Source organism: Chiloscyllium punctatum, chromosome 23 (assembly GCF_047496795.1).
Source record: "Chiloscyllium punctatum isolate Juve2018m chromosome 23, sChiPun1.3, whole genome shotgun sequence".
In the NCBI taxonomy this organism is placed as follows: Eukaryota; Metazoa; Chordata; class Chondrichthyes; order Orectolobiformes; family Hemiscylliidae; genus Chiloscyllium; species Chiloscyllium punctatum.
This window is the reverse complement of record NC_092761.1, coordinates 3,641,241-3,657,367: the sequence shown is the minus strand read 5'-3', so window position 1 is coordinate 3,657,367 and position 16,127 is coordinate 3,641,241.

Sequence of the window (16,127 nt, the reverse complement as noted above, 5' to 3'; positions counted from 1 at the left end):
GATTGTCATAATAGATTTAAAATTTCCTAACATAAACTGGGACATCCAGATGGTTAAGAACTTCAATGGAACGTAATTTCTTAAGTTTGTACACGAAAGTTTCCCCAAGCAGTATATAAAGGGTCCTACATGGGAATGGACACACTCGACCTACTGTTGGGAAATAGGGATGAATAGGTGACGGTGGTAAAGTGGGGGAGTATTTTGGGAAAAGTGACTAGCGCTGTTATAATTTTAAAATAGTTATGGGAGGGACAAAATTGGTCCACAGATTCAAGTCTAAATTGGAGCAAGGCATATTTTGCTGGAATTAGACAGGGGATTGCAGGGGTTAATTGGAGTAGTTTGTTTTCAGGTAAAAGGATATTGGGCACGAGGGAGGGCTGTAAAAGTGAGATAGCTCGAGTTCAAGGTTTATATATTCCTGTGAGGGTGAAGGGAAAATGAGGTTGGAAGAGAAAACCCTGGATGACAAGAGATATTGAGGCTCTGACCAGCAAAAAAAAGGAGGCGTGCCCCAGGTGCCAGCAACTGGAATCAAGGGAATCCCTGGAGGTACACGGGAGATATTGGAGTTTAATGAAGAAGGAAATCAGCAAGGCGAAAAGGGAGTATGAGATAGCCTTGGCTGAGAGGATTAGGTGAATCCAAAATCACTATAGTAAAGAAAAAGAACAACTAGAGAGAGAATAGGACGCCTTGAAAACCAAAATGGGCACGTATGTGTACAACTTCAAGAGGTGGTTGAGGTCCTCAATTTCCCCTATGTGATTATCATGTAGAAAGACATGAAGACCTGTGACCTTTGGAAGTTTAGTTGAGATATTTTAGTACTGTCCATATCACAGTAGAGCTGTTGTTGGACATATGAGAATGCACAAAGTCAGATAAATCTCTTGGTCCTGACTAGATATATCCAAGAGCACTGCAAGAGGCGAGATAAGACTGTTAAGAGTCCAAGGTCCTGGAAGACTGGGCAGTAGCAAACGTAGTGCCCTTCTTCCAGAAGGGCTGAAAATAAATGCCTGGGAAATATAGACCAGTAAGCTTCACATCTGTTTTCGGTAAACCACTTGAGAAGGTTCTGAGAAATAAGATATGCATGAATTTGGAAAGTCAAAGTTTGACTTGGAGCAGTCAGCATAGCTTTGTGCGTGGCAGATCATGCCTTACAAATTTTGTTCGAGTTTTTGGCAGAAGTGACCAGGAACGTTGACGAGGACGGTGGACATAGTCTATATGGATTTCAGTAAGGCCTTTGATAAGGTTCCACGTGGAAGGCCGCTCGAGAAGGTTAGATCGCATGGACTCCAAGGTAAACTGGCAATTTGGCGACACAATTGATTTGACATTATGAAGCAACTGGCTATGGTGGAGGTATGCTTGTTGGACTGCAGACCTGTGACTAGTGGAGTGCTTCAGGGGTCGGTTCTGACCCCATTTGTTTTTGTTATCTATATGAATGATTTGGATGAGAGTGCACATGCAAGTTTACTAAGTTTGCAGATGACACTAAAATGGGAGGCATTGTTCACAGTGAGGAAGGTTATCAGAAATTGCAGCAGTACCTTGATCAGCGGGGGAAGTGGGCTGAGAAATAGCAAATACAAGTGTGATGTCTTGCAATTTGGAAAGTCAAATTCAGGTGGGAGGTTAATGATGAATGAGAGGGCTTTAAGGAGTGTAGTGGAACAAAAGGATGTTGGAAATCAGGTGCACGATTGTCTGAATTTGAGTCGCAGATACACAGGACAGTGAAGAAGGCTGTTGGCACACTGGCCTATATCAGGGCATTAAGTATAGAAGTTGGGACGTTATGTTGCAGTTGTGCGGGATGTTGTTAAAGTTGCATTTGGAGTATTGTGCTCAGTTTTGTTCACCTTGCGCTAGAAAGGATATTATTGGACTACAATGAATGTAGGACAAATGTACAAAGATGTTTCCTGGGCTAAAGGGTCTGAGTTATAGGGAGAATTTGTACAAGTTAGAATATGCATAGGGGTGAATATTTCATTTTTTTTTCAAGGTTGGGGAACCAAGGACTAGAGGACAAATGTTCATGTTTGGAGAGGACAAAAATAAAAAGGAACCTGAGGGTCAACCTTTTTACGCAGAGTGTGGTTTGCATATGGACTGAGCTGCCAGTGGAAGTGGTTGAGGTGGGTACAATAGCAACATTGAAAAGGTATTTGGATAGGAAAGGAACAAGGGCAGGGAAATGGGCTGAGTGTGGATGTACATTTTGGTCGGCATGGAACAGCTCGGCCTAAGGGCTTGTTTCCATGCAGTAGAAATGTATGACTGTAAATATGTGCGTTTGGGGATAGAGACAGAGAGGAACAGAGTGACAAAACATGTCATGGAAAGATATGTTCACAAGTTTCAGAATGCTGATATGAAGACATTTCAATAGTATCATGCAACATGAGTGAATGGAATATTGCTGTGAGTTCAGGCGATGGAGAGTTTTGAATGAGCATTTGTTCTGCAGCTTTGTAACTGGGAGTGAGGAATGCAGAGTCTTCGGCTCATTGAACTGTATAAAACAGTAATGTGTCTCAGTGTCATTTTCATTGAGTGTGACAGAGGGATTGTCTGTACGAAGCTGAGCTAGTTTTCTGGTGCAATCTTATTGAACTCACCTCATTAAATACCACCCACCTCTCATTGAATTCCAGCCGGATTCTGCCACCCATTAGGATTGGAGGTACTCACAGTCGCCAGGATTTCCCTAGATATTCCGTGTTCCCTGGCACTGGTGCCATCTTTAAAAGGCCAAGGGGCACACGGCTGAGCTTTTTCAGTTTGGAGCTTCCCTGTACAGTTTACCCCGAGCATGGCAGATAAGCGGCAATTATACCACAGTTTGTTGACGCTGCATGGTGTGCATAGTGGATGGGCTAGTACAGAGGGGGACCATTGCCTTCCCAGAGGGGGCCTTACCACCAGACCCACTGAGCATGGTCTGTGCTCACCACCCAGCTCAGTGCAGTATCTGAGGTCTGAAGAAATGTCCAGCAATACAGGACAAGCATCAATAACCTTCCCCGCTCTGTCAGGGGAAGGCTCACCGTATTCTCTCTGCTCCCTCACACTCACTGTATATCTGTTATAGCAAGAACAAGGCTCATGCTCCACCACTCTCACTTTCGCATGCAGCAGCTTCGCTCTCTCTCTCTCTGTCTCTCTCACACACACCTTTGCAATATACCCCACACAGTTATAGAATATTCCGGAGAATACCAATTATGGAATGTTCCACACAGTGTTCCAAATAATGCCCAGTTTCAGGAAAATGCAGTGCTCCAGTGTGTAACCACATAAGAGGGAGGAGTAGGGATGCACTTTTTCCAAATCACACACATTTCAAATCCTGTTGAAGCCATTCAGCCCTTCAAACGTGCTCTAGCATTTAATAGGTCCCGGCTGATCTGATGCTTTTCTCAGCTCCATGTTACAGAAACTTTCAGTCATTCAACCCCCTGGGTTCCTGTCACTGTCCAGACGGCATTCAGGCACTTTTAACCCAGTTTTCTTCAAGCGCCTGTTTGAGGGCTTTTCCCATGGAATGCACTCTCCTAACAGTATATTCCATTAATTATATACTTTCATGCAATGGTCAGCATGCTTTACACAGACCAAACAAAAATATACACTTATTTTATAGTTATAGATATCCAATCACACTGTGTAATTCTGGTTGTTTCACTTGTCTCACCTTAAATATTAAACCAAAAACAGCTTCTAAACACGTCTTGTTATAAAATACAATTTCGAGCAGAGAACGTTTTTACCCCCAGCCGTTATCTTGACCGTTATCTGAACTGTACCACTTTCCTTGTTATGAAAGTTTCTCTTGCCGTTTGTCTGTGACTGTTTCTGTGTGTAACAGTTACACTGTCTCCCACTCAGTTGGCAGGACGGCAGGTTTGTGATACAGAGGGAGGCCAACAGTTCAGGGTCAGTTCCTCACACTGACAGAGGTTACCATGAAAGGGACGCTCTCTCAACCTTACCCCATCACCCGAGGTGTGGTGACCCTCAGGTTAAACCACCATGAGTGGTCTCTCTAATGAGAGTTCTTTGGACTCTATTCTATCAATGTTAGCATTTTAATATTTTAAAAAATATCTTTATTGAAAAATGGATTTTTAATATTAAAATAAACCAATAGCAACACAACTAAAATAACTGATCAAAATTAAACGCATGTGCATGTACATACAAAACAAGTTAAAAACACTAAACGGACAGAAGAAAAACAAAAATAAGCAATAAATAATGAATAAATAATGCAGCTCAGTGTAACAAAATGATAGCTCTCGTTCTTCAAGAGCATTAACTGATATCCATTTTTCTGTTCATTATTCTTCCTCTCTGCATATAAGATTCATTTGATAATATCGTCAGGGCTGTATAAAAGCCCTTCTGAGAGTGCCAAATAAGCCTGTATCATGGTAATCCAAAAAGGTCTGCAATGTCTTATATAAATCTCTGTTTTTTGGTGCACCATGCTAGTGAAAAAGTCCAAAGGGATATTCTCCATGAAGAGCTGACGTTGACCCGGGGGTGGGGGGAGGGGGCGGCGGTAGGGTTTCAGACATCCAACACAACAGAATGCTTTTCCTAGCACAGAAAGTAAGGATATTATTTCCCATGTGAATCTGTGTAAAGTACCCTGGGCAGGCCCAGGAAAAGAGAAACCAGGTCCATCTCCAATTCAGTCCCCTTGATCCACTCTATCACACCTAACGCAGTGCTCCAATATATCTGAAGCCTGCAGCAGGACCACATGCAATGAGTAAGTGTGCCTGTAGTCATTCTGCATTTCGGACATGCTGAAGATAATCCCACTTTGAATTTTAAGACATAATCTAGGGTCAGATAGAACCTTTAAAGAATTTTCAACTGCATGGAATGGATCCTATTGCAGATGGAATTCTTCGATCATTTTCACAAATATCCTCCCATGTTTCCGAAGTGGCCTGAAGCCCCAACTCTCTCTCGCAGACATCACAAAGCTGCACAGTCTCGCCTGAGGGGACACTCTCCAACTAATGATAAAGGGTACTGACAGAGAGTGAATTCTAAGAAATAAGCACCCTCTTCTGTCTATTGGACCTGTAAGAGTCTGTTACAAGTGTTTTTTTTTTAAATCAAATCTCTGATCTGGAAAAGATTGAGAAGAGGTCTCTACTAGCCAGTCCATATGTACGAGTTATTTGATCAAATGACATCTTCATTTCTCCCTCAAATAACACTTGGTGGATCGGTGGTGAGCATTGCTGCCTCACAACAGCTTTGGTTCCGGCCTTGGATGCCTGGCTGCGTGGAGTTAACATATTCACGCCGTGTCTGTGTGGGTTTCCTCCCACAGTCCAAAGATGTGCTGGTTAGATGAATTGATCATTGATAAATCACCCATAGTGTTCAGTGATGAGTAGGTTGGGTCATTAGTCAGGGTAAATATAGGATGGTAGGGGAATGGGTCTGGGTGCGCTACTCTTCAGAGGGTCAAAGTGGATTTGCTGGGCCCAAGGGCTTGTATCAACACTGAAAGGATTCTACTAATTCTAAATCACTCAAGCAAGCACACCCCTTGCTGCCCACAGTTTAAACCTAGAATTCATTATCCCAGGATCAAAACCCGGTATACCAATTATAGGGGTAAGAAACATGGTGTTGGCTGTATTGCCCTCGATCTGACGCATTGTGATTCAAGCTATAACAGTATTGATAATTATTGGGTTATGACAATACTCCATAAGTGTTGTCATTTTGTCTACGACCAGCAGACTAATAAGGGTTCACTTTGTCTGAGAGGGTTCAATATCTAAACCTATTGATGCCGAGTCCTCAGCGGCCCAGGCACTAACATAGGATAAAAAAGACCTGAATTCATAGCTTTTAATCTGGGAGATCTACTCCCCAAAATCTGCGGGGTAGTTAAAATTTGGTTAGCTTGATAGAGAGTCGCTTATGGCCCCAAATGAAATAGCTAAACCAGCCATAAAGTCTCCTAAATGTCTGTCTGGGAAACATCAAAGGAAGCATTCACACAGAGAATAGTAAATGAGGAAGAACATTCATTTTAAGAACAGCTATCCGACCTAGCCAGGATATTGGAGGTGCCTCCCTTCTTTGAATGTCTTGTTTAATTTTTCAAACAAATGGACATAGTTCACGTTAAATAAATGATCAAAAACGGATTTAATGAATATACTGAAATAGAGCTACCTCCCTCACCTCCCCGTCCATTTAAAAGGAAAACAGGATTTACCCTCAAAATCAGGTATTTCCCTAAGACCTCCCATAGGCATGGACTCCAATTTTGTAAAATTAATCTTAAAGCTCAAAAAGGCCACAAGCAAATTAATGCATTGCATCACGTGAGCATCCGAAATTGCGGGATTTGACAAAAATATAAGACCTTCATCTGCAAACAACATAATCTTATGTGACTTCTATCCCACTTCTGGGGCAGGTATGTTGGGGTAATATTCCCAATTGTGCAGAATGCCACCGGACCTAAGATTGTTGCAGGGATGGGGAAGAGATCAACCCTCGTGTGCCATTTCTGCGGGTTCAAGAAGAAAATAAAATCTCTACTTGTGAGGTGGATCTGCCTCCAGACATCCACCAGCTCTGATTCTTCACACAAATCCACTAATTACGTACATTATAACGAGGGTAATGGGGACCTTTGGACATTCTGTCCATTGTGGGGTGCATAAGACAGTTGAAATATCCTTCTACAATAATGTGCCACGATGCAAGATAACTTAATTTGGGAAAAGCATCTACCAGGATTTTAAGAGGATGCACTGGGTGGCAATAAACATTCAAAATACTGTATTAATTCCCATAGTTCAATGCTTTGAGGATTATGATCCTTCCATGAGTGTTTAATGCAATCTAATAATTTAAATGGAAGATTCTTACTATCCATTATGACTTTTCTCCTACTCCTTGTATTAAAAGACGCGAAATAAACCCGAATAAAGCCGCCCTGCTGTCACGTCAAATGTTCCTTGTCATCACGGTGCCTCTCCTGCAATGGAGGAACATCAACCCACTTTTTTTTTAGTCGAGAAATTACATTTTTCCTCTTGACTGGCAGATCACTGCCGTTAATGTTTCAGGTAAACAATTTTAAGCACATAATAATCCATAAAACACTGCAGCAACATTTGAATTCGAGAGAGTTTCACATCGAATTACACATCGCTGAGCATTAATGATAAAAGACTCAGCGACCCTAAAACCTATACAAATTAAAACTAGTACAACTGATAAGCTCACAAAACTTTCCAAAGCTAAACACATTAAAAAACAATGAACGAAACAAAATCCCAAGTGCTAATGACACTTTATAGGGGAATTATCCCCCTCCCATTGGGGACGCTTACATATCCCAAAACTTTATCTTCTGCCCGCTACCAATATGGCATTCAGGGCAATTAATAACAAAAACCAGGCTTCAACTGTCCTTCGGTCAGCAGTTTGTCATCACAACTACCTTTGTAACTCCCTCCAGCTTGAGCCACACCTCCGACACAAGCAAAGAAAGAGAAAACGAGTAGTAACACTAATGAAGAAGTTAAAAGTGTGAACTCCACCCATCCCCGACTATAATTTAACACTGGTTAATACCACAAAAATCCAACAACATTTCTTTAAGGGAGAAACATGATTATCTAAACATCCAGCTTACTTTAAAATGTCCACAAAGTTTTCGCTTTCTCTGGAGAGTCAGTCGAGTTCATTGATCCATTCAAAGCAATACGGAACACCACTGGGAACCATAAGGAATACTGAATCCCGATTCCCTTACACTACTCTTGATATCATCAAAAGATTTTCTTTCCTGAATCACTGATGCTGAAAAGTCCTGAAAGAATATAATGCTGGAGCTCTCGTGAATTACAGCCATTGGAAACCACACTGAGCTTCCATCAGTCTTTGTTTATCCCTGTAACTATGTAACCGCACAAGGACAGGGCAAAGGCGTTGGTCTGAGTCTAACCGCCGCGCCATTACCCGATGAACTGTCTTCACCCATCCCTCTTCGGCTTCGAAGTGAAGGAATCACAGGAGCCAGATCTCGAAAAACTGGCCCAGCAGATCGACGATGTGAACATTCTTCATCCTGTCCCTGTTCTCGAGATGGTCATCTTGTTCAGTTAAGGTATGGACCTGTATTTCAAGGGGAAGGATCCTCCCCCGAGAGGAATTGATCGCAGTCTCAGTCAATGCATTTCGTCACTTGACATTGTATGTTCTGTTTCCAAGGCTGTCTAGCTGCTGCTCATGTTTTTGGAGCACGTCTGTGAGCGGTTCTAGCCACTGTTGAACTTCTGTTCAGTCATGCCTTCGATCATTTCACATACTTGCTGAACTCAGTGACCAAGGCCTGGTGAGTAACTGGGTCTATTGAACGAGCAGAGTGGGTTGCAGCTACAGCCTCAGGCTGCCAATGCTTCTGACGGGTGCACCACGTGTTGGGACTTACTCAATCCTTTCCCATGTTTTGTCATTTCCACTTGAGAAAACGGGATTAGTAAAGATTCTATCGCTCTTTTTAGTGTTGAATGTTAAGTAACTGGCTGGGATGGGGTGGGTTAGAGAACCACTTTGCCTGTGCTCTGATGCAGTCCCCATTAAAACAGACCTTCCAGATCGCCGCCATCTGGGCTTCCCCCTTAACATTTTATCGATATTACCATTTCGTTTTGAATTATATTCCTCGATGTTCTGGAGCAGTGTCATTTGGTACCACTGTCTACATTTACCCCTATACGGCATATTATGCCAATCCCTGATAATCCTCGACACCGTTGTTATTTATGAACCTTCTGTCTGTTCCTCAAAATTATTGAATATCTCTGCCTCCAATGCTCTGTGGGGAAGAGAGTTACAAAGAACCACAACACTGAGAAAAAAAAAACTCAAGATGTGAGTGTGAGATTATTTTTTCTTTGTCTCCTTCTCTGAGAAAGAATATAATTACGTGAGAAGCAGTTCGGTGATGTTTCACTTCACGCATTCCAGAAATGAGTACCTTATCTTATTAAGGATTCAACAGGTCACACTTGGAAAGAGAGATGATCTTATTGAAACATACAAGACCTAGATGAGCGTGGATCAGATCGATACCCACTGGGTATAGTCTAAATTTCTTGCCATTTTCACAGAATCTCTACAGTGTGTAAGCAGGGCATCCCATCCATGAACGCCACACTGACTCGCCAAACAGCATCCACCGGACCTGCCCCCCTACCCTATCCAAGTAACCCTGCATTTCCCATGACTAACCTACCTAACCGACACATCCCTGGGCATGATGGGCAATTTAGCAAATCCAATCCACTCTAAGCTGCGGATCTTTGGACTGTTGGAGGAAATTGGAGCATTGGGAGGAAACCCACACAGAAAACTGCAGAGAGAATGCTCATAACTCCACACATAGCGTCGCCTGAGGTTATATTGAATGCAGCTCCTTGATGATGGGAGGTAGCAGTGCTAACCAGATATCCACCATGCACATCCATCAGTTCTATTAGTTATTTGTGGCTGACTAAAGAAATCTGCCTGACTTGTTCCTGTCACTGAACCTGACGCAGTCTGAGAACTTTGTGATTGGTCACATCACCAACCTGGTTACATTTAAAGTTTACTCGGAGAATAGTTCATCCACTTTACTAACACCTTCCACCCCGACCTCAAATTTACCTGGACCGTCTCAGACTCCTCCCTCCCCTTCCTAGACCTCTCCATTTCTATCTCAGACGACCGACTCAACACGGACATTTACTATAAACGAACCGACTCCCACAGCTACCTAGATTACACCTAGATTACACCGCTTCCCACCCTGCCCCCTGTAAAAACGCCATCGCATGTTCCTAATTCCTTCGTCTCCGCCGCATCTGCTCCCAGAGAGACCAATTCCAATACCGAACAACCCAGATGGCCTCCTTCTTCAAAGACCGCTATTTCCCCTCAGACGTGGTTGACGATGCTCTCCACCGCATCTCCTCAACTTCCCACTCCTCCGCCCATGAACCCGACCCCTCCAATCGCCAAAAGAACAGAACGCCACTGGTCCTCACCTACTGCCCCACCAGCATCCAGATACATCGTATCATCCTTCATCATTTCCGCCACCTCCAAACGGACCCCACCACCAAGGATATATTTCCTTCCCCACCCCTATCATCGTTCCAGAACGACCAGTCCCTCCGCAACTCCCTCGTCAGATCCACACCCCCCACCAACCCAACATCCGCTTCTGGTACCTTCCCCTGCAACCGCAAGAAATGCAAAACATGCGCCCACACCTCTCCCCTCACTTCCCTCAAAGGCCCCAAGGGATCCTTCCATATCCGTCAGAAATTCACCTGCACCTCCACACTCATCATTTACTGCATCTGCTGCATCCGATGTGGCCTCCTATACATTGGGGAGATAGGCCGCCTACTTGCAGAACGTTTCAGAGAACACCGCTTTGACACCCGCACCAACCAACCCAACCGCCCCGTTGCTGAACACTTTAACTCCCCCTCGCACTCCGCCAAAGACATGCAGGTCCTTGGCGTCCTCCATCGCAAGACCGTAGTAACACGACGCTTGGAGGAAGAGCGTCTCATCTTCCACCTAGGAACTTTCCAACCACAAGGGATGAATGCAGATTCCTCCAGCTTCTTCATTTCCACTCTCCCCAACTTTTCTCGTTCCCTCAGACTCAGCACCGCCTTCTTGAGCTGTAATCTTCTTCCCGACCTCTCTGCCCCATCCCTCTCCAGCCTATCACCTTCACTTTAACCTCCTTCCACCTATCGTATTCGCAACGCCCCTCCCCCAAGTCCCTTCTCCCTACCTTTTATCTTAGCCTGCTTGGCACACCCTCCTCATTGCTGAAGAAGGGCATATGCCCGAAACGTCGATTCTCCTGCTCCTTTGATGCTGCCTGACCTGCTGCGCTTTTCCAGCAATACATTTTTAAGCTACAGTTTAAATTTGTTCGGAGCAGTGGAAGAGTGGGATAAAAATGAAACAGTGACACCCTCCAACCTCAGTTAGAGCAGGAATTTGGAGAAATTCACCAAGTGGGAATTTATTCCAGTGGGAATTCTCTTTCCCGGAAGTTTGGGATGGCTTAAACTTTATATTATATCGACGCTGGCTTCGATATAATATAAAATGATTTTCCATAAACAGGTGAATCAGGGATAATAGTGCATCGGGAGCAAAGTGCAGCTGGGAACACAATGAGATGAACCACAACCTTATTTACTGGTGGAGTAGTGTCAATGGGCAGAATGGCCCACTCATGTGCCTCAGTCCCATGTTCTGATGTTACGTTCAACCCTTCAGACTTGCTCACAGAGGCACATCGAGGCCACTCCGATGGTGAGGTGTAGTTTCAGAAAACTACTTGGAAAATCCAGGCTGGGTCAGGAACCGACCCCCAACCCCAAGCTCTCTTTCCAGGTTTCCCCTCGCTGTAACATCTGCTCCAGATGTGGGTCATATTACAGACCTAGATACGCATTGAAATTTAAACCCGTTTCACAGAATCTTCTTTTATCTTTTGCCACACCCTCTTTCCCCTGTCACCCGTTCTCCAACTCTGGCTAGGGATTTAAAGCACATTTTCCAATCATTTTGAGTTCTGAAGAAGTGTCACACTCGACTTGAAACACTAATTCTGTTTCCCTGTCTCTTCAGATGCTGACAGACCTGCTGAGTTTCTCCAGAAATGAATAGGGGCACAGAACAAATTTTCAATTAACAAATAGCGATCGATACTGGAAATAAAAATACCAAAAATTGCTGGAGAAACAGAGAGCTTTGTAGAAGTTTCAATGGACCTGCAAGTTTATATCTGCATTCACTCCAGAAGATGCTGCAACATCATCAGCAATTTCTGTTTTTGAACAATTTCCAACGATGTCAAAGATGCCCAAACATCCTATCGAACATGGAGTGCCGTACACTGGGAACTGAACGATAACGCATGGTGACAAGTTCCTTAACTCTGGAACTGCATAAGGCTGGCATCACTGACACTGCAGTGCTCTGAATTATGGTCAGGGAGAAAAACAGAAGGAAAGACATTCACTTCAAATACAGAAGATGGTATTACTCAAAGGAAAAGATTTAGATTCGTATCTTAAATTGATTGAGTTACAGTAACAAATTGGAGGCGTGACACCATGGAAAGAATTTCAGCAGAATGAGAATATGAAAATGGAAGTGTTACCGCATCAGAAACCAGAGTAGGTCACTGAATACAGGGCTGTTGGGTGAATGGGTCTTGGTGTTAACTGGGGGACAGTCAGTAGAATTGAATTGTAGATATTGCAGATTAAACTGGGTTATCATCTGATGCTGTAGGTCACAGCAGCAACAGCAGAAGCAGAATTGTATTCAATGACAATCTGTAACCTTTCCATCAGGGTAATCCCTCAGTCCACCATTACCCTCAAGCCGATCTATAGTTCAGTGACGAGTGTGGGTGAACATGTCAGGGTCAGTACCATGTGTACCTTTACCTGATGACAACCCATTAAAGCTACCGCAATTGGCTGGTTACTCTGGAAACAGCAGAACTAACATCTTGTACAGAGGCAGAAATTATACCACGAGTAACAAATCAGATCGAAGCACTGTCATCCTGCCAAATCCAAGCATAAATGTCGATGGACCATTAAACAACTTACTGGAGGAGAGGACTCCACAAATATCCCCATCCTAAATAATGGAACAGTCCTGTACATCAGTGTAAAAGTCAAGTATGTGGTGTCTGCACTGTCCTCAGCCAGACGTGTTGAGTGGATGTTCCAACTTACCCTATCATGATGCCCACAGAATCACAGATGGCAGTCTTCAACCAATTCGATCCGCTGCGCGTGACATGAAGAAACCGCTGAACACAGTAGATACAACAAAGGCAATGGGCCCTGAACCCATTCCTGCAATGGGACTGAAGACTTGTGCTGCACAATAAGCCGTGTCACTGGGGAAGCTGTTTCATTTCAGATCCAACTCTGACATCTCCCTGGCAATGTGGAAAATTACTCAGTTATGTCCAGTTTCCTAAGAGAGGAATAAATACAATCTGACCAATTACCACCCCATCAGTCCCATCACGACAGTCAAATTGGTGGGAGTTCTATATGACAGAGCTGTCAAGTAGCACAGAAATAACCTGCTCGGTGTGGTTTCAGATAGGTGGAGATGGTGCTGTTGTGGAATTGTCATTGGATTACTAATACAGACCAGGCTCATGCTTGGGCAGCTGGTGGAAGATAAAAACAATTATTAACATATCAAGATCTAAAATCTGGTGTCAGTAATAGTGATCTTGTGTCCAATGTTGATTGTAAACATCGATTTCCTTCCCCAATGTACTTTCAGGAAGTGAATCTCCCGTGCTTTCCTGGTCTGGCCTAAAAGTGACTCCAGACACACAGCCATGTGATAAACTCTTCAATAGTCCCTGAAACGGCCAAGCAAGGCACTCAATTGTTTCAACTGCTCCGAACTCTTCAAGGATATACCCGGAGAGAACACCTGGCTCCAACTTTGGTGTCGGAAAAGTGAACGGGAAACATAGTCCTGTTGACCCTGCAGAGACCTCCTTCCTAACGTCTGACGGTTTGTGACAACTCTTACTGAACTTTCCCACAAACTGTACAGGAACTTCGGGAAATGAGTACGTCACACAACACATCGAGCTTTCTCTGTGCAAGTTAATGGTCGAACATCTCCTTAATGCAGTTTTACCCAGACAATTTTCATATCCCTTAATATGTTTAAACATTGTAAATATAAAGTGAGAACTGCTGTAGTCCCCTCAGCCCATCAATTTTGCTCCTCCATTCTTATACAGGCAGTTCTCAGATAACGCGTGTTGATTAAATATAATTTGGTTGCAATGTAATTCGTGAACTTTTTTCCATAAAGTGAACTCCCGTTCATTGTGACGCAATTCCTTGCCGGGAACCAACTGAACAGCAAAACCCAGCCTCAGGATCCTCTGTCTGCAAAATGTACAATCAATGTGTTCAGCTAAAACAGGAATGAAATCCGCTCTGGAAGCCTTGAAACTGAGTCTGAAACGGGGAATTGTGGTATCCATTTAGAAAGAACTTTATTTCAAACTGTGGGGAGAATCTTGAGGAGAACTGGAATTTCCCCATCGGCATCACGTGATCAGTCAGCCCCACGCGCTTTCTGGTGAAGAGTGTGGTGAAAGGTACACTGCTGTAGTCAGTGACCTGTATTTTGAAAGTGTTACATTTACAGCACTGTTTTATTACAATATGGGACTTAAAGATTTATTTCGACTGTGCTAGTATGTGTGTTAGACTAAATTAAATTTTTGGCTTTACTAATATTTTTGGGGGTTCGCCCCTTACCCTCTTTTTCCCATAGACCCCATTATTAATATTGCACGATTTTGCACAACACGGTGTTGCACAGGAACACAGCGACTGAATTATTGGAGAACAAGCTGGATTGATAGCTGATCTTCTATCTTCACACGATACTCCGCTATCCTTTTTAATTTCCAGAAATCCTTATTTATCTTCAGTGCCTAGGTTTCCACAGCCCGAGCTGGGAGAGAGTATTCCTGATTCGCCAGTCACTGAGTGAAGACATATATTCTCATCTCAATGCAAAGTGGCCTGTCTGTACTTAATGCTGTGGCCCCTTGATTCAGGCGTCCAAGCCAACTTCCAATCTGTCTCGCCCTGTCAGAGTTTTATATATTTCACCCTGATCACCACTCATTTTCCTAAATCCCATGGAATACAGGTCCAGTCGCCCAAAACTCTGCTCCCACAACAAGCCTGTCATCCCAGAGATCAGTCTGGTCATTCTTCCCTGCTCTCCCTCAATGTCAGGTTTGCCCTTTATTGGGTAAGGAGACCATAACTGCACACAATACTGTACAATGTTCGAGATGGGGTCTCACCAAGGCCCTGTACAGCTGCAGTAGGATACTCTTACTCCTGCACTCAATTCCCCTGAAATGAAGGTTGCATCATTTATCTGTCTAAATGCTTACTGCTCCTACAATATTGCTTTAGTGACTGGTGTACAAGATGATCCAGATTCTTTTCAATGTTACAGCTCCCCACTTGCTGGGTCTATGTACACTGGTCAGCGTGTCAATGCCATTCCCAGTATTGACTTCTGGCTTCAGACTCACTGTCACATGTACTCAGAGGGCTGCACGGAAATAAACGAAAATGCAGCTTAAGTTCCTTTATTGAACAACATGTTTCAAACATTCCCTTTTCAAATGAGAGGCTGCCATTCTATTGTTCCCATCAAAGTACACAACATCTCATCTCTGCCGTTACTCTCCATCTGCCACGTATTTTCCCAGTAATTTCACTTGTCTCCGTCACTTTGGAGCTTTTTAACATCTTCCTCACAACTGAAATGCTGATATCGTTTAGTGCTGTCAGCAGACTTGGGAATATTGCATTTAAGCCCGTCAACCAAATATATGATGTGTATTGGGAATAGCTGGGGCCCAAGACACGATCCTTGCTATATCCTCCTAGACTTCCATTTTAAAAAAAATGTTGTTTTATTCCTGCGCACTGTTTCCTGCCAGCTCTCCCATTCTAAAACCATGACCATACGTTAGACCGAGTCCCTCAGGATTCGAATTCGCACAATAGGCTTGGGGCTTTATCAAAAATCTTTCTGAGATTCCCTTCGTATTACATTGATACCTTCTCCATAATGTTGCTAAAAGCCACTTTCTCAAATATGATTCCCATTTCATAAATCTCTGTTGACTTTGTCTATGTACATTAATTTCTTTCCGATACTTTCTCTAAACTGTTTTGTTGTTAATTTCATTCTATTCCCTTTTTCTAACCAGACTAAAGATCCCTAGGAAGTTTTCTTTTTTATTTTGTTTTCCTCTGTGAAGGCATGACTGAATCTTTTGTTCCATAGTTCTACCATTACCCGGTCATCAATTATCTGACATCAAACTGTAAGAAAGCTGCACATTTCTTTCTCTTAATTTTGCCATTAACATATTTTCCGAAAATATAACAATTTCTGTCTTATAGACTTTGTTAAGATATTCTTCA